At 37.9% G+C, this 21969-nt stretch overlaps 1 protein-coding gene across 7 annotated transcripts in view; it reads right to left on the reverse strand.

Annotated features, from left to right (window-relative positions):
- CDC42SE2 (CDC42 small effector 2) overlaps nucleotides 1-21969 on the reverse strand; it is an 82480-nt gene that overhangs the window by 48290 nt on the left and 12221 nt on the right. For 3 of the 7 annotated variants that reach the window (XM_069001487.1, XM_069001489.1, XM_069001488.1), the window contains exon 3: nucleotides 18707-18771. The exons of 3 other annotated variants lie outside the window; for them this stretch is intronic. The gene's annotated coding sequence lies outside the window, so the exon portion shown is untranslated. Of the gene's footprint in view, nucleotides 1-3392; nucleotides 3417-18706; nucleotides 18772-21969 lie in introns of those variants that run through there. One more of the 7 variants, XM_069001490.1, reaches the window with a different exon arrangement.

A 21969-nucleotide genomic window follows, 5' to 3' on the forward strand; every position in this document is an offset into this window, starting at 1 on the left:
TGTTAGCTTTCAGTTAGTCATGTTTCTACACAACAACTTCTGCCTTTGAAAGTCTGTTCTTAACATAATTCACAAATTAGAGACCAATTTATGAACCAAGAAATCAGAAAACATATTCTGGAAAGGGGGAAAAAGAAGGCAATGAAGAACACACTGGATATGAGACTAGATTAGCCCTTTGTTACACACACTGTGCCTATAGAAGAGGTAGCTGTTTAGCTGAGATGTGATTTCATGCATAATCACTGTGCTACACTTCATCCACATCCCACGATGGCACCTCTGGAGATGCCAACTGTGGCTGTATGTGAGGGAGCTGCCTTTCACAAGCAGAGCAGTGGTACCTACACCAGACAGAATTCTGGAGAAGGCTACAGAAAGTGAGTCTGGACCAGCTGCTACAACTCCCACATATGGACACGACCCAGACTCGCCCAGCCTCAGAGCATGGACCCCCCTCAAATGTCTGCCTGCCCCTCACACATTCTTGTAACTCAACCCCTTCATGGCCATCTCTGTAGGGTTGACACTTGGGCATCCAGAGCTACATCTAACTTTGTTCTTAAGAAGTGACAATTGCAAAGCAGAGTCATGCCATAGGACCTAACTACAAATTAGTCAGACAAGTGCTTTTCCTCCCAAAAAATGCAGTGTATTGCTATCCAGCACAAAAAAATCAGAGCTGCATCATGTCAAAACTAAAATAACTATTTCCATATAATTGTAATAACAACAGAAAAATAGGGACTTGAAGAGATTTTGTGTTTGGCCTAAGTAAATGCTTTGTAATAGCACCGTGCTCAAAAATGTCTTCTATTGTGAAATACTGACTTACTTGTCAATAGCTAAGACATAGCACAGACAAGCTCAGAGCATGTTGCCAAGTCAGACACCTTGTATGACAGCTGTCTGTCAATTTAACAGAAAGACACTGTTGCTCTGAAGGGAAACAGAGATGCCTAAGCTGAGCACAGATGTGGCTTTCTCATTTAGTTGATATTAGCTAGAAAGTCCTCTGTTAACTGAACATTTTTAGTCACTGAGAGCAATTAAGAGACCAGTACAGTGTTTTCACCAATAAATAAAAACTCTTAAGTTAAACTACAAAGGATAAACATAAGATCAAGTTATCTAGCTTATTTATCAAACATTGAAGGTTTTTACTTGCATGGTCATGCTTTCAGATGAAAGATGGAAGCATAAAACACAACTTTAATTAGAAAAATAACTATTACATCCAAAACACAAATGACATTTTTGATATAACTGGGTTATTACTTTCTAAGGCAGGTTTGCAAAACAGCACTTTTGTACTCTGACACCTAGACTTGAGGCCCCCCTTAATAATCTAATACGGACCTAATTTACCCAGGTTAAATGGCATAGGGAAAAAAAAAGAAAGCTATTACCAAAAAAACACTTCCTGTTTTGTTTTGGTTTTTTTTTCCTAAATTGTACAACAGTCTCAATAGGCAAGTAGTGGAAGCTTCAGCACGTTATTCGGTGGCGGAAGAAATGAAAAGGTCCTTAATGTATGTTAAAAAGCTGCATTACCAAGAAAGTAAAATTGATTCAGTAATGATTCAAAGACTTGGCCAAAACTTTGAGAAATAGTACCAAGCAAGTAAGCAAACCACAGTTTTTTTCCCTGAGTATATACTTACCAAGTTTTATGTACTTTCAGTAGTTTCACTCCCCTTATGTCCATCTTGCGTATTTATAAAAGCTCTGCCGTATCCTCAGCAGCTCTTTGACAAAACTCATTGCACAACAGTCTAACAAACCCCTAATGGATACCGTGAGTCTGTTCCTTGGGTAACATTAATGAAACACGTACACAATCGTTACAGATATCAATGCTCACTTGCCAGGTACACACCAAGCAAAACGTAAAAGAAGATTTGTTGTCTTTGCTACAAATAGGAAACAATACAGGACTGTAACTGTGCCAGGTAAAACTTCATTTCTCACTGTTTATTACTACAAGGGTTTGTGCAAGTCACTAGAATTTTGTATTTCTATTTTGAAAGGATTCTCACATGACATAATAGGATTTTAAAATGCCTGGTCTTTTTCTCAAGATACAGACTGTATACTTACAGCTTGAGATTATGAATAAGAGTCAAAAGCCTTGTAAGTAAGACAAGCTGCACAAGAAAAACAGGTTAAAGAAAATATGGTGTGGAAAGAAACCTTAGTAACTAATGCTGACCTACAGAAGTTACCAGGAAAAGTAGTAACATCCTGTTTTCTGATGGATATATTTGCTAGAACTGCATTTCTTTGCATAATTGCTCTTTGCCAAGCATTATTAAGATGAAAGTAGATTTTTAAAACAACAAATTAACTTAACTCATTGGTTGATTTGTGGCCACTAACATGCTAGTACTGCTTTGTATTTACCCAAATGTTCAGCCTTCTTTTGTTTGGGTGGGGGTTTTTTGTTGGTATGTTTGAGGTTTTTTGTTTTATTTTGTAAACTAAGAAACAGAAAAAAACCTCCCTGAAGTTTGAAAGCTCATTGTGCAGATACATGCCAGATTAATTAAAGACAACCTGCTTTTTAATTTCTACTTACAAACAGGAACAGTGATAAACGGACAGGTGTGCTTCCAGTCTGAAAAGGCCTCCACAACACCATTAACCAATACTCTACACAAAGAGACATTAAAGTAATAACTGAAAATCTTGAACTTCTGTTTGTATAATTTATTCTTTAAAATAGGCATTCAAATGCCATTTGAAGAAAACAAGTGATGCAGTATCCATTAGTGCCCTTAGAAAGTTATTCTGATGATTAAGCCAGCTAAGTCTGAAAAATATGCCCCTCCATTTCCTCACAGTTCACAAGCACTTTCTCATCCCTCCCTCTCCCCTTAACTGCCCCCCCCCACTCCCCTTCCCAAAGAACATCTTCTCTACCTCCTTGCTTTTGAAAAGGCAAGATACAGGAATAAGTACAAATAAGCATCTGGAAGGTGTGCATGCTGGGGGGAGATCAGACATCACTAGCCTCTCACTATTACTTTCATTATGAATAACTCCAAGTAAAGACATATAACACACTGACTTAAAATAAATTAACCAAAGTTTTGTAGTAATTTTCACTATTTCACAATCACCTTGGCATTTTTGCTAGGAATGCATTCTGTATGTTTTGGGTTTTTTTAAAAATTAGTAAATATTTTGTTGTTCTTGTCTACATATCTAGCTTCTGTAGGATGACCTAACTGGTACAGCTCAAATCTCAGGGACACAAAGATACTAGAGTGACAGAGGATGCAGAACTTGGGGGAAGTTCCCCAAACTACTACGCATAGTCCTCAAGATACTTGCACTAGTATGCTGCTTTTAGGGATGAAACTGATGTTACAATTGTGTGCAACTTTTACCTTTTGGCTGGTATTTCAAACAAACAAAACAATCACCCTCAAGGTGTGTCAAGCTGCCCAGTTCTCAGTCTTAAGTGCTTTTCCTTTCGTGCTGTCTCTGTTCTTCCTGCAATTTGCACTGTGAAGCAGGCGTGTAAAATCCTGGGGACAACAGGGATAGGAGCCAAAAGTTGGAAAACAAAATAGAAAGAACAAGCCAAGCAGCCCTTTCATGCTGTGTTCACCTCTTTACACAGCAATGGTGAAAACCAGCCAGTCAAAGAGAACTAGGTTCTTCTTGCTTTGGAGTCCTTTTATACTTTATGTTCCCACAAGTTTTGTTAATAGAGGACCCTGCGCTTTATGTCCCTGCTTTGTGTTGTCCAGGTCTGCACAGCAGCCCAGCACAGTCTTGAGACATTCTCTTCCTACTTCTTGCTTCCTCTTCCTCCTCAAGATATCTGCACTTCTCTCTCCATTGAACACATGTGGCAAGGAAAAATGATCCACTAAATATTAAATTCTGTACTGGTAAAAATACTATCCACTTACAGCAGATGTTATCAGTGTGAAATAAAATCTTGTTGCTGTAAGATGGCACAGCAGTGAAATTACACTTTTTCCCCATTGTGAGCACTTCAACTTGGCCATCACGTTACCTGGCAATATTTGCTTATCCACAGTGAATGAACACTTTCAAGTACAAAGACCTAGCTCTGGAGAATTTGTCTGGGAGGGAGGAAAGGGAAGAAATGAGATTATTTGTAAGAAAACATATTTGAAAACAGTATCAGCAATCGTGGTACAGATCAGAGGCATACTGTCACCAAGCTCTCCTACATTATATTAGTTAGTTACCTGCTTGCCAACAGGTAAGGAAGGCAAATGAAATACACACACAAAATACTTCCCTCTACTTCCCAAACTTCTGACTTAAACAGAAACCCTAAGGGAAGCCTAAAAAAAAAAAAATGTTTTGACCATAGTGTTTCTCATGCCAAAACAATCACAAGGCACAGAGTACTTCTCCTGATAACTTGAAAAGTCCTGAATAACAAATGTGAAGTATGATACTTGTGCTGCCTCACTATGAAAAGAATGCTGCTGCCACACACAGTAAGAATCTCAACAAATATAAGCATGAAGACTCAAGTGTTTCTCACGTCAATCAAAACCATTTACCCAGTTGAGACAGGAAAACACAAGTTCCTTTACTCAAGATCAACTACAGATTTTTCAGACAACCAACACAACAGGCAATTTTTTGTAACGCACATGACAAAGCCATAAGGAAAATGGCAGTGGCAACTATTGTAGCTCTTTGTATCAGGAAGGACTACCAGGTTCCTCCAAGACCTAAACAAGACACAGACAGCACAGTAAATTAACAAGGTTTAGCTCCTGACAGATTTCAGATCAGATGCTTTCAAGTTTAAGCCTGGAAAAAAAATGCTTTTCCAGAACCTCCTATGCTACTCTCACCATCTGGTGTCTTATTCTACTCTTCTGATAGGTAAACTTAGTTAATCAGTTATTTCTCTTGGTGAATACTTAGTTCCTTAGACCACAAGGTAAACACATACTCAGAAGTAACATCCTGGCTCCAACTGTTATTATGGAAAAACAAGACAAACCACTAGAATTTCCTAATATATAAATCCACTACTTTTACTGGTACTGCCATTTTCAGTACATGCTTCCCTTTTAAAACACAGACCTAGTCTCATTTAACACAGTGGAACTTGTTCCATGCCCTCATTGCAGCAATTTGGAGATACAAACCACTGACTAGTACAACAGCTTCATTTTCTCTCAAGAACTACTGTGGCAAATGACCACAAAACAGGCATTAGACGAGTCCTGAAAAGACAAAAATAGCCCAGACTAGCACACTGCCTTTTACAAAAGAGGTTCAATGAGAGAATTTTTTGACTTTGAGAGGAGATGCACTATTTTCTTTAGTTCTACGGAGACATTTCCCCTATCCCGTGACACTGAACTCCTAAGAAGCATCGCAGACATTTTTGAAAAAGACATTGTAGTATCTTTGAAATTTAAAATTGGTATTTACAACTGGTAAGTATCTTCATACTGATGCTTACAAACTCTGTGGTGAGTGTTCTGTCTGCACACTACAGAACTGCTGTGAAACTCCATTATCATGACAATTTAAGCTGTAAAATTCACTGGAAGCCTCTCACCACAGAAAAAAAAAGGCGTTTTCTGCCTTCAGACTTGTCTTAATTCTGTCTGGTTTTGTTCGTTTGTTTTAGGTTATTTACTAACATCATAGTAATTTCATTTGTATAATCCTTTCCAGTGAAAGATCTGTTGGTGAGTCAGAGTTTTGCTGGAGGGTACAATCGAATCTGCACGTGTAATCGACTTAAGTAAATAAACTCAAATGAAAGAAGCAACTACTTAAGACTAAATTGTCAAACAGCTGCACGGTGACAATTCAATTTACCATAGAAAGTTTCTCTGTTTTGAACAAGGTCATTTTTCCTTCTCTGTGTGTGGGTGGAGTGGGAGACATTTTCCTTCTATCTGCTGACAAAGATTTGCTCTGTATATTTGGAAACAAAAACCTGAAAACCACACACCAATTCCTTTTCCTGGGATAACAATTTTTATCTAAAAGTTAAGATTAAGGTGCAAGAAGTATGCACTTAGATAAAAGTTGCAGTTGCTATTGATCATGTTCTTCTTTCTCAAATAAAGGAAAAGGACTGCTAAAGAGGGTGTCAAAATTTAAATCTGTAGCTTTGTTTTCACTAGCAATTTCTGAAAAGAGCACAAGATATAATTACTAAATTAAGCATTTAAGTACAGCCTCATATCCTCTCCCAACCCAAAACATTTCCCTCATTTTTCCTACCCTTCACAAAAAAATACAGAGAATTCTACATTTTGAGTATCGAGGTGTCTCCAAGTATTTTAACCTTTCCCTCTGCACTTTACAGCAAGTCCAAAAATAAACTTAGTAAAATGATCATGCTCTCCTCCTTAGCTTTCTTCTTCAGTGCTCAGGTTGAGAGGCAAAAAAAAAAAAAAAAAAAAAGGGAAGCCAAGAAATTAGAAACTCATTCATTCTACCATCAAGCTTCATTAAATCTTGCTTGAACAGGTTAAGGTGATGATATTCTAGCTTTTCACCCAGCTCATGTGCAGGACAATAGTGTTGTATAGTACAGCCAGTGGAAGTGAACGTGGTCCTGGACTTGCAATTGCCTCAGGTCAGCATTTTGGCCTGATCAGAGAACATCCAGGAATCACCACATCTGCTGCTCCATTTGCTCTGGGCTGTGACTTATAGTCAGCTTGTAGGATGAACATTACAGACTGCATCTAGGAGGTATGAAAGTGGAAGGGAGAACAAACAAAGATCTGCGCTTAATTTGTTAAAGAATATCTACTGCATTTGTCAAAAGACTGGAAAACAGAACTAAAATAGCCAAAATTTCCTCCTCACCATTCCTCATTACAGTAACTAGATGAGCATCATGCAGTCAGTAACAGCACCTTCACCGGCAAGCTGCACTTGCTTCCTAAGCAGATTTGATCTCCCCTTTTTCTCCAGAGACACAAGGAGTGATGGCTCACATGCAAGATTCAGCACGCTAGCCAGATATGGTTGTGGTCCTTTCACACAGAATAATCAGTCACTGCCCCAAAGCCCTCTTTGTCTGCCACTCAGACACAGATCATTTGGTTTAAGGTATTCATTATTCAGTCTCTCCCTCAAACAAACTCCCCCTCTCTCCCAGACATGCAGCCCAAACTGTGCTTGTGAATCACTATCCACAGCTAGGTAATTAATGAAGCCTATCGTATTCTCATCAGTAGATTTATCCCCAACTCATTCATGGAACTTCCCATGGAAATAGATCAAATTGCTGCGCCTTAAAAATGAAATATTCAACATCAATTTCTCTAGAAAACACCTGTCACAATATGCATAAACACTTTAGAAGCACCAATGCAAATATCCTTTCAAATTAGTGCACTTCTAAATAAAAATTCCTTTCTTAAACCATTGCATCTTGAAGGATTTTGTGCACCTACACTACAAAAATCAGCTCAAACTGATTTCTTTCATGTTTTTTAACTGGTGACAATGAACTGTCTACACTGTATCAAACAACATTGTGGATTCTCCATAAAATGCACTATCAAGACTCTTGAAAGCAACAAAGAGACTGGCAAGTCTTTAGTCATTTATTTATCTATGTACTAAAAGACACATGGATATATTTCAGTCTAAGGGTCAAAATTAAAACAAAAAATATATATATCCCTAGGAAGAATAACAGGTACACAGGTTCACCTAAATACTTTGCTACCCATTCAGTTTGCTCATCCTTAACCCTCCGGCCTTCCTGCACTGGGAAGCTGCCCTCATTCTTTTCTCCAGGCCCTTGTTGCTAGGGCTGCAGCTGCACAGCTCATTGCTGTTGAAGCACATGTCTCTAGAGGGGGACACAAAGGGTTTCATTATCTGCTCCTCCGAGCAGCCAGATAAGAGCATTCCCCCCTCTCCCCCCACCAGAAAGCAGGCAGGCAAGCCCTGGCCAGACGTGACCACTAACATGTGAAGAGCTGCAGAAGGCACAGTGGCCTAGCTCAGCTACCTGTCACCACCAGCTTGCTCCCTTCCAGGGACACTGCAGAAGCTGCTCATTTATGATCCAGTCTTGACTCAGGACTTGATGGGGAGCTCACACTGCAGTTCAACTTAAGAATTATGGAGATGAGCCCTGTATTTTTAAAACTAGTCTCCAGTTAAACCAAATCTTCCAGACAGAGCTCTTTTTAAGACATGTGGCCTTCCCCAGGACATACAGATTGAGAACAGAAAATAGAAGAAGACTCAATGACCAAATCAGCATACTGTGCTGTGGTCCAAAGCACTGTTCATTAACACTGAACCACCTTCTCATGGTCTACTTTAAATCTTTATGGGCATTAAGAGCTGGATTCGTTCTGTGAACACATTTATGTAGTTGTGGCACTTGTGAAGGAGAGGGATAGAGGCAGTGTTTCCATTCAGAAAATGTAGCTAAATAAATAAAATTTGAAATATTTAAAAATCAATTATTTCTTGGACTGGTTTTGGTACCTTCTTGCTTGTAAATGCCAGAATATTGTCAGCAATTTCCTAAAAATAAGTTGTTTAGCATTTCTCGTGTCAGAAGAAGGAAAACAAGTAAAATTAATTGTTTTCATTTTGGACTTTGGCAAAAATTCACTGCTGAAGAGCAGAAAATTATTAGAGAAGAGAAAGACATTAACTCTTCATGAGAACTCTGAGTATCAACACACAATATGTTTTTGAGGCTATGTACAAGTAAGTTGTTTACAGTGGAAACAGAATATTTCATGTGCATCTTACACATATGCTTTAATGAAGTGATTATCAGTTCTACATTAATAGCACAAGCAGAGACTAACTAGAGTACAAAAGCATTTCCACATAGGGTGTCAGACTACCACACAGCTAAAGGTGGAAGGGAAATCACAGTTTATCTAAGCCTTAACTAAAGGCCAGACTAGTTTTTCACTTAATGTGATCAAATTAGCAGTCCTGTACCTGAAGGTCTGTCTCTTTACAGTAGTGGACAGTGGAAGAAACATCTAGGATCTGTGCCAGCTCTGAGGAAACCAAGTCTCCATAGAGGGCAACATGAATTCCATTGTTTCCTACCTGTAAGATTACCAGAACATGGTGGCAAGGCTGTGTACTTACTGCACTCCTGAATAGTCAAGGAATGATGACTTCCAGATACAGTGTGAAACCAAGAGGCTGGTACCTGTCCCATGATCTGAAAATTGTGACCTAGGACTGGAAGGGCCACAGGCAGAAGCATGCTGTTTTAACTCTGGGTAACAAAGGACAGCCCAACCTAATTCACGGTAACTTTTTGAGAAACAGGTTACATCTTTCCTCATGTGTTTCCCCTTGGAACTTCTACTGAGGTCTTTGAGCCTCATATGATTATTTCTGAAGGCCGCAAAGAAAAGCAGAGTTGAGCAAACCTAACTTCTTCAATGAAATGAAAGTTCACATTTTGAAAAAAGCAGCATATTTACAGTTAACTGTCTCAGTTCCCTGTAAAGCATTTAATACTGAAGAATACAACTGATATTATTCAAGGACCCTAACTGAAATACTTCTAGTACAACAAAAACTTTGGTTTTTTTTCTTAACCTACAACTGTGGGCTTTCTTCCGTCATGTGAATATATCATAAATATTTAAAGCAGGAACAAAATAAGATCAAGAAACGATACAGGTACCATTGTTTACTTGTAATACTATGTATTTCGGTATTTGATTCTACTTGCTCTTTTATCTAGCCTTATCTCCTATCTCTCTCTCTCCCCCTCCTATTGCATAGCTCTGTAATTGGGATGCTAGAACAACTAAGTAGAAAGAACTTCAATTTCCATGTTAAAGACATATATCAACTAGTGTCCAAGGGGAAAAAAAACACCACCACAAACTACACATGTATTTTACATTAGGCAGCCCACAAGGCAGAAGTAACCAGAAAAATAAAGAGGGATAAGAGTCAGAGGAACAGCAGAATAATATGAAGTATGTAGTGCTGAAATAACTGCAGTTCTTGAACATGCAAAGTAGTGAATAATGCTGACATCTGTCAAAAGAGAGTGAATCTTCTTTTTATGTCACTAGTACACCCATTTTTGAACATTTGAAAATAACTAGCAGGTGTGTATATTTTTATATAACTAGATAGATACCTCAAGGCATTCCAACTGCTCTAGTGAGATGCGCACAAAGTTATCACTCTCAAAAAAATGCTGATTTAACTTGCTTTGTAATACACAGATATCCCAGACAGCTCAAAATTTAGCCAGTGCTGGTAACACCAGTAATAATAGTCAGTGCACAGTGCTCATCAACTTCGACTAATACTGCACTGGTATTTTGATGGAAAAAGACATGGTGCTTAGGATTTTTGCAAAAATTCAGAAAACAATAGTCTAAAATACATTCTTTCACTTCTTGATGAATATCCTATTTTACCGTAATATCGAAAATGCAGCTTATCAAAAATCAAGTCCTCTTTAAGTGTGTAAATACTAACAGAACAACGAGATAGTGAAAATTCTTTTAGAAGCTTTTCTGAGAAGTTACAACTCCTCTAATTTGTCAAGTGATGGACTTTTGTTCCTTTTGTAAATGCATGTTATTAGTATCTGTGTTATGGAACACAGCCTCAGAGTATCATCAGTTTCTGCAAAACAAGCTATTATTTCTGGATGTATGTGAATCTCACTTCTAGAGGATTCTCAGCTATATTAAAAAAAAAAAAAAAAGGCAGCGAAACAAACAAAAAACCACTTCCACACTTGAGCTCAACTTGACCTACCAAATTAGCAAGAGCTGCTGTGCTACTCTATTGTAAAGCTTCCGGTAAGTAAATGCTACGTGACTTCTTTAAACACATATGGAAATGAAAGTATATCAACCTCTAGAGACTGGAACAAGCACATGCCTTTTTAACAGTTTGTTTTGGGACACATAAGAGAGATTTTTCTGCAACAAAACCTTATGCTTCAGAATTGGATGTCTACAAGGGGTTACTAGTCACAGCAAACCAATATATAAGTTAACAAAGAGCATTCAAGAGTCTCCAATACTACCTTAAAGATCCCTTTCAACCCAAACCATTCTGTGATTTATAACACATACCAACTCCCTTCCCTGTAAATGGCACTACAGCCAGTATTTGCAGAGCTATCAACTTTTTCCTGGGCTTTTAAAACAGAAATAGTTACAGTCTTTCTCCTGTACCACCCCACAAAGGACTTCATAACGTGACATCATCCATCAGCCTTCAAATCCTGGGTCGAACTAACAGAATCACCACAGTGGTACCAACCATTATAGCTATTTTGAGATACAAGCCGCAGAAAGGAAGAGGCAGAAAGGTAACAGGAAGGGTTAGTGCTATACTGGGGGTAACAGGAAAAGCTGGTGTTCTGATGGTGGAAAGATAAGAAGAGGAGAAGCAAGGCAGAGCATAGCAGAGTAAAAGAAACTACACTTTTGAAACAGGTCTGAAGTTTACACATGATATAAAATAACTAGGTGGGAGATTTCTGTGGCTTTAAACAAAAAAACCTAAATAAGGAAAAGTAAAAGCACAAGAGATAACCTACTATATTAAAAAGATTTTCTGAAATATATCTAAATATTCACAGGTAAAGATAGTTGCAGGAGATAATTGAGGAGCTAGATGGAGAGCAAAAGAAAGGCGGTATGGAAACAAAGGAACCGTTATATTTATAAGAGACCACTTGTTGGCAAAGCCATTCTCTAAACTGGGTTATCTGAAGGTAAATAAAATTTTGACAGCAAGTCACATTTTTCTTCCATAGCAATTCTGTCAACAATGAGAAATTTCAGCAAACTTCAATGACTTTGTTTTCATTACAACAAATAAATCAAGTAGTAACATCTACATACAAACTAGTCTGGGGATCTGCACTTTAAAATCAGTGTTGACTAGAGATTCATGTCACTGTGTGGCTTTTCACTTACTTGTTAAGTCACACTCCATTAAAAGGCAGGAAACATTCAATGCAGCAGTCTCTTGTGGCTTCTCAAGTTAGGGTCCTTATGTTAGAAGCATCTCAAAACTCAGATGGAAAGTTAGGTTGCTAGATTCTCAGAAGTGCCAAGTAAATACCCAGCAGTCTCCACTCAACGCCTGACAGATTTTTTGAGATGCAGGTGCTACTCAACTACAGATTTAGCTTGCTACTTCACAAATCAAACAATTCTTCTGGCACTCCTGCCTCACAGTAATTAGTTACAATGCTTCTCTGTGCCTCCCATCCCTCTTCTGCCTAAGGTAATTTTTATATATATATATATATGTATGTATATATATACTGTAGCAAGCAACTATCACCCATGTAGTCTTCTTTAAGAGAAGGTATTTCACATTTCCTCCTTACCACAGTAAAAGCATCTTTCTGATGATATTAGCACTAACTTGAATAGATTACTCTTAAAAAGGGAGCTAGGGTAGCCTTACTATTCTCATTTTTTAATTCACTCATATTAACTAAAAAGCAAACAAAAGCCCACTGAAGCTCCCCACCATTTTCCTGCTTGAGACAACTCAGAAGTAGCATTCCTCTTCCACCTGTCAATGAAGTTACAGCTTGAGGCCACCTACTCCTACAGGTCTTCCCACTGTGCACCAAGGAGTGAATGTGCCCAGGATGTACAAACGCAGTGCAGCCTCCAAATGTGATTCGCACTTAAGGCCCAACATGACTGACAAAGTAACTGCTGACAAATACTTGAAGTCTAATAAACCAGTCCCAAACGGAAGGTCAGTCATGCATAATACAGCCAGAGAGAGGCAGACCTATTATGCAACAGGAATAATGGAAATACTGGCCTACTTACCCTTCCTCCCCAATTTACTCAGTAACAGAAAACATTCCTGGTAGGATTAATAACTGGGACTGAAGAAAAACTGGAAGGATTAAAGACTGATATACATTTCAATGCAGAGAAAGACTTAAAGACAAGACGTGCTTCTTTTGAATTGCCTTGGTCAAAAGAAATCAGATCCTTGAAAATTCTACAGCCACTAGTTCATGCTTAAGGAGGCAGGAGCAGCAAGATAGTGCTTCCACTCACTGTATTTTAAAAAGAAAATTACATAACTGACTGATGTCTTGTGGTAAGCCTAATATGATCTGAGTGAAGCATAGTCCAAGAAAATGGATCAGTCTCTCCTGGAGACAAGGTAGCGCCCAAAAAGCCCACCCAAACAGTTCTGGACATGAACAGGTATGCAAACTAGGCGTCTGTGAAATGACAGAAAGGAAGCAAGAAGTCTGTCAAATCTGCACGTCCAAAGCAAAATGTTATTAAAATTTTTAAGACAGTATTCTGAATCCATGTGCCAAAACTCTGAACAAGTGCATATTGGAACACATCACTCCTTCAAGGGACATAGCACTTTAAGTGCCTTTCCTAATAAGGAAGCACACAGTAAGCTGCACATAATGTTAAAAACAAGGCTAGAATATAAGACTTTAGTGTGCTGTAGTGACTGCTGGTCTGAAAGACAGACACTGCAAGACTATTTATTGTGGCAAAGATGAACTTGAAAGTTAAATTCTGCCATTAGCACAAGTCTGTTCATTACTTGCTCTTTTCTTCTTTATACTAGATGATTCATATAGGAGAGAATAGGATCCTTTTCTTTCCTTTGAAGAAAATGGACAGCAAGATTAGAAGCACCACCCAGAATTCAGGAATATTTAGATACATTAATGGAACAAACAGATCTCCTGTGCTTGTGTTCACTTTCAGCCAGCTCTTAGACTTCACAGGAGCTTTTTTCTGCCTCTGAGCTCCCTAACTTACTAGGTTTTAAGTATTTCAAGTAACTTAATGTTGCAGAACAGGAACCCTTAATTATTTCACACCTATAACAACCTAATTTGACTGTGTAACACGCATGCATTGCCTGGCAGCTTTACTGAATGGACAGCACTGCACGTACAAATCTGAAATACAGAAGACAAACAGTGAGCACTAAACATAGCAAGGACTATTAACACTCAGCCTGGGCTCTCCCAGGAAACAGGATGCCAATGTTCAAGTACACCCAGGATATTTGTGCTTTGCATTCTCTCTGCACATAGTACTTTGTCCCAAACATTAAGTATTACATGGACTTTGGGCATTTTCTGTGGAGATGTTATTATTCAAGTTGGAAAAAGCTAGAATTATACTCTTACGCTTCTTGGGCTTTGTGCCTTAACTACAAATGACAAAAAAAGATGGTTTTTCCTGCATAAAATCACATATTTAAAAAAAAATGATTGCAAAGTACTGTGTAAGAGGAAAGGAAACAGGTTTTTCAGGAAGTCTTATTTCACACTGTACATAAGATTAGCCAATTAAAAGAAAAATTGAAGCATACAACTTCCAAAAGGGAAAAAAAAAGTCTTATAGAAGAGAACTACCCAATCTGTTAAATAAAGTGGATTCTTTAGCTAATTAGAAGTCTAATTATAAAACCCCAAAAATTAAAGATCTCTGTATATTCACTATTTCTAATTGCAGAAACGGGACATCACATGCAGGTGTATTTCCTAGCATAATTCTTTTGTGGGCCTTGTGCTTTCCTTCTCCTCTCCATTACACCACAGAGGGGCACAAACCAGTTTAAGTATCTAATTTAGACATCAGCCAATATTCCCAACACACTTTTCTATCCTTTTTTTGTTTACTATTCTCTTCATACAGACAGGTATAATGAAATTTGGTTTCCATGACTGCAATTCTCTTACTGACAGACTTTGATTCCTAGCTTTCCTCTGTTTTACAGTTTCCAGTGCCACAAAGCTGCAGAGAATTTGTGCTTCATGTTCACGTACTGTGAAAAGTGAGAGCAAAAGCTGGACCGTGGACTTTCACATTAATACAGTTCAGCTGAATCAGCTGTGTTCTACCTCAAAATGCAAACAAAATGTTTCAGGGAAATAAACCAAACCGTTGCTGAACACTTATGTGGAAAGCAGAATCAGTCACATAATCCAGCTGCACCCCAGTGATTTGACCTAAATTTAACAATGGAGGAACTGGAGGACGGTCAGATACAAATACAGGTGGCAAAAGAGACAGCAGTAACAAAATGTGTTGCACAAATGGGCATCTGAAATGGAGTAACAGAAGGACAGTTTTCTACGTGTGTTACTTTAGTTACTCTAAAGGATTAATATGATGATACGAACACAGAAGTTAAAGGCAGTTAAGCTACACTGAAAACCAGAAGTTCTTCATGAAACAAAATGTTGAAATCCAACATCTTACTTTTTTTTTTCTTTTGCCCTTAAAGTAAAAAGCACTGAACTAAATTTCAATTACATATATGAACTAAAATTTCTCTTTATGGCATTGCTCCAAATTCATGAATCAATTATTAAACTGAAAATTAGAATCATGTAGAATTAATGAAAGTGTGGTGGATGAAGTCTAAACATTTCCTTACGCAGGAAACTAAAACTCATTAAAATCCTGCACAGAAAAGCCAGCCTGTGAACCAAATTTTAAAATCATATTCTACAAAAGCAAGGAAATATAAAAGACATAATTGAGATTTTGAAGATACATGGGTTTTCCTATGGAGGCACCAAGATGTGCACACAACATATGAACAGTCCACCAACATTTTACGGTATGACTTCTGGATGCAAAGAGTAATGCAGGAGTGTTGCACCAGCTTTTAGTGCTAGACACGAATGGAACAGTGGCTTCCTTGCCAAACTCAAGTAATTTACAGGCTTGACACTACTTTCACAAGCGAGCATTTTTTTCCATCTTTTCCCCCACCCCAGTATTCTAGAACTTTAGCGAAGCAGCAATACTAGAATGGAAAAGTCAAGAAAAACACATTTTTGTATTTTTTTCAGATTTTTCTGAGTTTGCTCTGAACAGTTGGAAAGTGTGTTTAAGAGTATTGTGAGGCCAGATGAGGAACATACTAACTATGAAGAAGAGCCACAAGCCTGAGTGCCTGTACTTCACATGACTGGAAGTACATCCACGAAGCACATGGTCAGAGTCATGAGACAAAAAACCCTGGCATGTGAACAAAGATGCAAGTCCACCCACAAAACTGCAGTGAGGCAGGGAAAGGAAAAGTTGCAGGGTTCCAGGCAAAGAGGCAGCAGGAAATGGCCCTAGAGCACTGTGCATCACTATCTTACAATCTTTCAATTTTTGAAACTCAAAAACTTAAGATAAATGAAGAAAAATACCAGGATCTAAGGCTTTTTTTTCCTTCTTTTTATTTTTTTTTTCATCTGGAATAGGTCATATCACAAGGTGTTTATGGAGATTTTACTCTCACCAACTTTATAGCTGCCAGCAAGGCAAGTCAGGAAGGCTGTACTTCCTGATCTATGATTGAAGCTTCCTGCAGACACTCCTGGAGCTCATACAGAAAGGCCAGCCAACAGGTTGGGAACACCCATTGCACTTCACTTGTTTCTGGCGCAAGAATGAAGTACACATATTTTTGCACTGTGGAGCTCTCTTTGCTTCCTGTCTGCTCCTGCGCCAGTGGGGATCACCACTCACTGAACCACTGCTCCAGAAGTCCTCTTTCTTTCCCACTTGTCTTGCCGCACCAATTCTCATCCATGCCTGTGGCCCTCCTGCTGCTGCTTACAGTACAACCCTTACTTACAATACAGCACTTACTTAACTCTGCTATAAAGTACTGCTCTTCTTTTCATCTGAGTCTTCTTCAAATAGACATAATTGTCATCTTTTACCTGCCCTTACCACCCCTACACATGCTACCCAACTGCCTGCCTTCCTTCTTCCCCCTTCCACCCACCCTCAGAGAATAGGATTTTTCTGGTTGTTAATTTTTATGGGGTTGGCAGTTTAAAAAATTATTTTAAAATTACATGATTGGGCTACTATTTCTTCCTCTCTCCCCTTTCCTGACAGAGTCTAAAGGAAGGAGATTCCCCATCTGCACAGCCCATTCTCATTCTGCAATGAAACTTTTTTTTTTCATGGGGTGGGCACAGCGAAACATTTTTTTCACAGGGTGGGCATATAAAATATCTGGGGATGTTCCTGAGTCCCAGCAGCAAGCAGCAGGCCAGAGAAGAACTGCAGGGTCAGCAACAGAGACTGCAGCTCCTGCTCCCAGTGTGGGATGCCATTCACACTTCAGTTTCTTATGCTAACAATACAACCACCTTTCCGTCACATGCTTCTCCAGGGTAAATTCATGTGCAGACTCTTTCTTCCCCAGACTCTTTGGCTGAAACATTTTATGAGTAGCAGTGAAATCAGAGCTCAAAAGGTCAGGTGATAATGGAGAAGGAAGTGCACATCATGAAGGATAAGCCCAAACATGTCTGGTATCGTCATTTGTACTGAAAACATTTCAGAGTTGTCAAAGAAACATGGGAGAAGGGAGACAGAAAGAATGAAATAGAAAATGTAGTTTTAACCAGTATTTTAAAACATAATATGTAATTTTACCAGTATCTAAACAAAATTCAACATACTTTGAGTATTTTTAGGGTAAAGCCTCAATTTTTACTACTACTTGAACTACATACAACATGAATGGTGATCAGAAGCACAGAGTAAGATAAAATAGAATGATACTTAGTTCCTGAGAAAGAAATTGAGAACCAAGCCTGCCAACCCTACATGGAGATTTTTTGCAATGTGTTCCACAAGTTACATCTCTTTCTGAGGAAAAAGCATGTGTAAGAGATTTTTATGTACAGTTCCTAAGGTACTGATATCCTACAGAATCCTTTTCCACAGTTCACTCAGATTTTTAGACAGTAAATTATGAAAAGACTGAAGAAAAATATTAAAGGAGAATCTACAAGCTTCTAAAATTAAAATTGCTATGTAGAACTGAGCTGGTAAGAAATCACCAATAGTTTCAGGATTTAACTGTTCCATCAGTATTAATATAACCCACAGCAATTAACCCTACATAAATGTGCTACAATCATTATCTATGACTGAAGCCAAATACGAATAGATCTGAGAATTCTGGTGGAGGCAAATTCAGGTGCTTAAAACCACTGGCCATTCCTACACATTATTTAACACCACACCAAAGCACGTGTACTTGAAGGGAAAATGAGAAAGTAGTGAAGTAAAGCTGGATGTGTCCCCAAAATAAGAGCGAATCAGGACAAACAACGGTGTATTATATGGAATTGCAAATTAAATTATTAATGCCACAGAAGTTATTACACAAAGAACACCAGAAGAATTTTGTCATCTTTTATGAGAATTAGGTATTGGAGATCTATTTAGAAGCCTTAGTTGAAACAAAGGAAGTGAAATGTGAAATGGATGTAATTAGCAAATCCATCAAGAATTTTGCTTGTTAAGGAAATTGGGAAAAGAAATTGAAGTGTATGTGGCTGCACGTACCATGAATACCAGAGTCTGTTGGGGCAACAAGACAATGCTGTCAAAAATAATTTCTTATATTTATTGAGCATTACAAAGTACCCGGACCTCCTATCATACTAGATATGAACATCAATGTATTTTTCTTATAAGCAGAAAGAACACTTGATATCATCAGTCTGTTGGGCTTATCAGGGGCTGCTTAGAGTTGATAAGGGAGGTCATGAAACCAGATTCAATGGTTAGTAAGGTTAAAAGGTATATCATGCTTTGATGATTTTAGTACCACAACGAATATTTATAGATCAGTCATCCATATTAGCATCAACATTTAAAGTGAAAAGTAAACTGAAAGTATTGCCTACCTGAATTTCCCAACTTCTGTTACTTTCTTTAAGCAGCAAGTTATTCAGTGAAGATATCCCCAATTCTAGAGAGTGAGGGAAAAGAGAAAAAAACAGCATAAGTTACTACCTGTTGCAGCACCTAATGCAAATTATTCACAGTGAAGAGCAGTGTAACTTCATGGTTCAAGGAAGAAAACAGGCACCAAGAGGGAGAGTCAGGAGTTCCTCCAAGGCTTCTCCTTTGCAAAGCACCAACCACAGATGTCAGAATGACTGAGCTACTTCCACTTGTGAATGATCTCAAGGATTACGGACAACCTTGTTCACAGCGGTGTTGAAAGAAACTTTCACTGACTTGTGCACTCTCAGGTCCTCTTAATTCTTATATCCCAATATGTTTAGACAGTGTTTAAAATATATATATGATTTTTATATATACTCATACGTATGACATAGTTAAACAAAGCAAATAGGAAGCATGGGTACAAAAGCAGTACCTATTTAGTTTTGGCTGATTCCTTTGCTCGGGTCGGACTTTTATATTAGCAGGGGCATGTGAGAATTGTATGTATACACCAACATTATTTTTGCAAAATTAGGTAGGTAATCTTTCTTAGTGATCAGATTTCAAATGACTGGTAACACCAGGTAGTTCAGGGAATAACTGTTTTGTACTACTTCCCAATAAAAATGTGTAACTTGGCAGTTAAATGTCATGAAGTGTGTGAGGTTTAGCAAACAAGTTTGTTATTGAATTACGTCCGTGACATCTGTTACCAAGTTCAGCAGTTCTCAGTAAAAGGAAGGATGGATTACAAGTACTGCAGGCAATAACAGAAAGGAAACACATTGGTAAGAGCTGGCTCTGAGTGACAAGAAGAACCACTGCTACTTGAAGTAGCAGCAAAATATTTAATGCTGTTAAACCTCTATTCAAACCCAAACAAATCAGAACACCCCAGTATTCACAGAGCATCCACCTGCAATGACAGTCATGACAGCATTGGTGTATCAGAAATGGGCTTCAAAACAGACAGAAGACATGAGGAAAGCTGAAAATACCAAACAACCTAGTTCACACTTCAAATGCACATAGTAAATGAAATGTTGTACATTTCCTAGGTTAGGGCAATGTTTTACAGATTTTATTAATAACCAAAAAATCAAAAACAGAGCAAAATAAACCCACAAACAAAAACCCCACCTCCCTACTACACTTGAGCCCCCAGTTCTTAGGCTTCATGCTATAGGGAGAGGCATTTGCTTGCTGACTTTTACTGGGGGCTTGTTTGTCCTATCTTAGCCCTTCCTTGCTCACAAACTAGGGAACCAAGTCTTCTCTGACATAAGACAGACCTAAAAAGTAAAATTAAGGGGTTTTTATCTTTACTCATGTAGTTTTCAGAAAAGATTGTCAAAAAAATTATGGGCAAACAAAGAGCTAAGGCAGATGAGAGCAGGTAAAACAGACTATAAATGCAGAAAAATGGTAAATGAAAAGAAAAATGTTGTGAAGGAAAAAGGGAACGGGGGAAATTTGTCTACATAGACATGTCAAGAGCTATGACAGCCCAATATGAAAGCAAATAAAATCCTTAAAGCCAGCAAGGCAAGCATGTATTTTTAGAGTAGATGTCAATTTTGTAACTTTCAATTTTCAATGCAAGTTAGTTACCTTCTAGTTAAAGACTCTGTGGATAACAGCTGATATATAGACAGGACAAACAACTAATTTAGCTGCAGTTAAACACAGACCTACTCACTCAAATGCAATGCAACTGAAAGCAAAGTGGAGAAAGATTCATATTAGCAAATTTCACAAAACTGCATTATGAGAAATTACCAAAGGGTACACATTAATAGCACACATAACATCCTAAGCATGTAGCGACCAATTATGTATAAACAACTTAAATATGTAATAACAGCTATACATATGAGGTAACAGCATATATAAGAATATCTATATTTACAATCTCTAAGCCAAATGTCTTCCTCCACCCCTCTCCTTAAAGAAAAATAAGACTTCAAGACTTTCCTGAACTTTGGCATTAGAAATCTAGGGCCATGCTGTAAGAGCAGCAGGACAGAACAATGAAAGCCACCCTTGTACAATAACATTTTAAAAAGCCAGTCACAAATGAGATGATCTGGACCAGTGGCCTTAAGTCATCATGTCACAGCTATGTAGAATCCCAGATGAATGAAGCCTGTAGACTAAACCTACATCCTAATGGACAATTTAATTAACAAAATCATTTCTATAAATGGTAGACTTTTGGCTTGAAAGGCTATTAAATGACAGCAGAGTGGAAAGAGTAACTGTTTGCAGGTACTGCCAAGGCACACTACTAAACAAGCTGTGCCAACTTTCTGTTAACTCTGGACAGGTTACTGCAGACTTGCCCACATCACATTCATTAAAAAAGCCAGTTTTAACAAACATTTCTTTAAGTGGTATCATTTGTGTGAGAATTTGAAGCTTTATGCTTGTCTGAAGCCTTGTTTTCAAGCCTGTATTTCTAAATAATAATTACATTACTGATTTAACCAGTTACAAGAAATCACTAGTGTTGCCACATTAACAGGTGATTTCATTGTCATCCTGATATTACCTGCTCAGATGATTTCTTATTTTACTTAGTCCCACCTTACAAGTCACATTAGCCTTTTATGAGGAGTTCACTATAAAACCTGTGCATGAAAATAAAGATGACAAAATACAAATCAACAGGGTAAATGAGATATGGGTTCCCTTAGAAAAGTGAAGCATATGTGTTAGTACAGTGTTTCTACTGAAGAGAGACACATTATTTTAGAGAATCTAAGTGCCAAAGAAGCATATTTTAGTGGAACAGCTACAAAAGCATCATAAGCATCAAGAGACTTCAGAAAATTAATATTGTTATTCCTAAGTCTCAAATTCAGAGAGTAAAATCATTAGTGTAGCTCCATAACATTTTCCAAGCTGCTTTCTAATTACACAAAAACAGGTTGAAATTTGATACAGAACTTGAAAACACTACACATGTACAGTGTAAGCTTTAAAAATGTATTTCTACCATAAAGAACAATATTTTCTAAGCCAAAGAGGCCATGAATTTACAATATACGAACAGTTAAGCCTGCAAACATTCAGTCCTGTCCACTGGAAGAAAAAAAGAAACAGTGAACTTCAGCAGTTTCATTGGTTTATCCATTAGAAAATAATAACTAAAGTTTGTATTGGGTTTCACTGTCTTCATTAGAACATCTAACTTCTTCATCCTTTTGAAAGCTAT

The sequence above is a fragment of the Aphelocoma coerulescens genome (assembly GCF_041296385.1).
Source record: "Aphelocoma coerulescens isolate FSJ_1873_10779 chromosome Z unlocalized genomic scaffold, UR_Acoe_1.0 ChrZ, whole genome shotgun sequence".
NCBI classification, from domain to species: domain Eukaryota; kingdom Metazoa; phylum Chordata; class Aves; order Passeriformes; family Corvidae; genus Aphelocoma; species Aphelocoma coerulescens.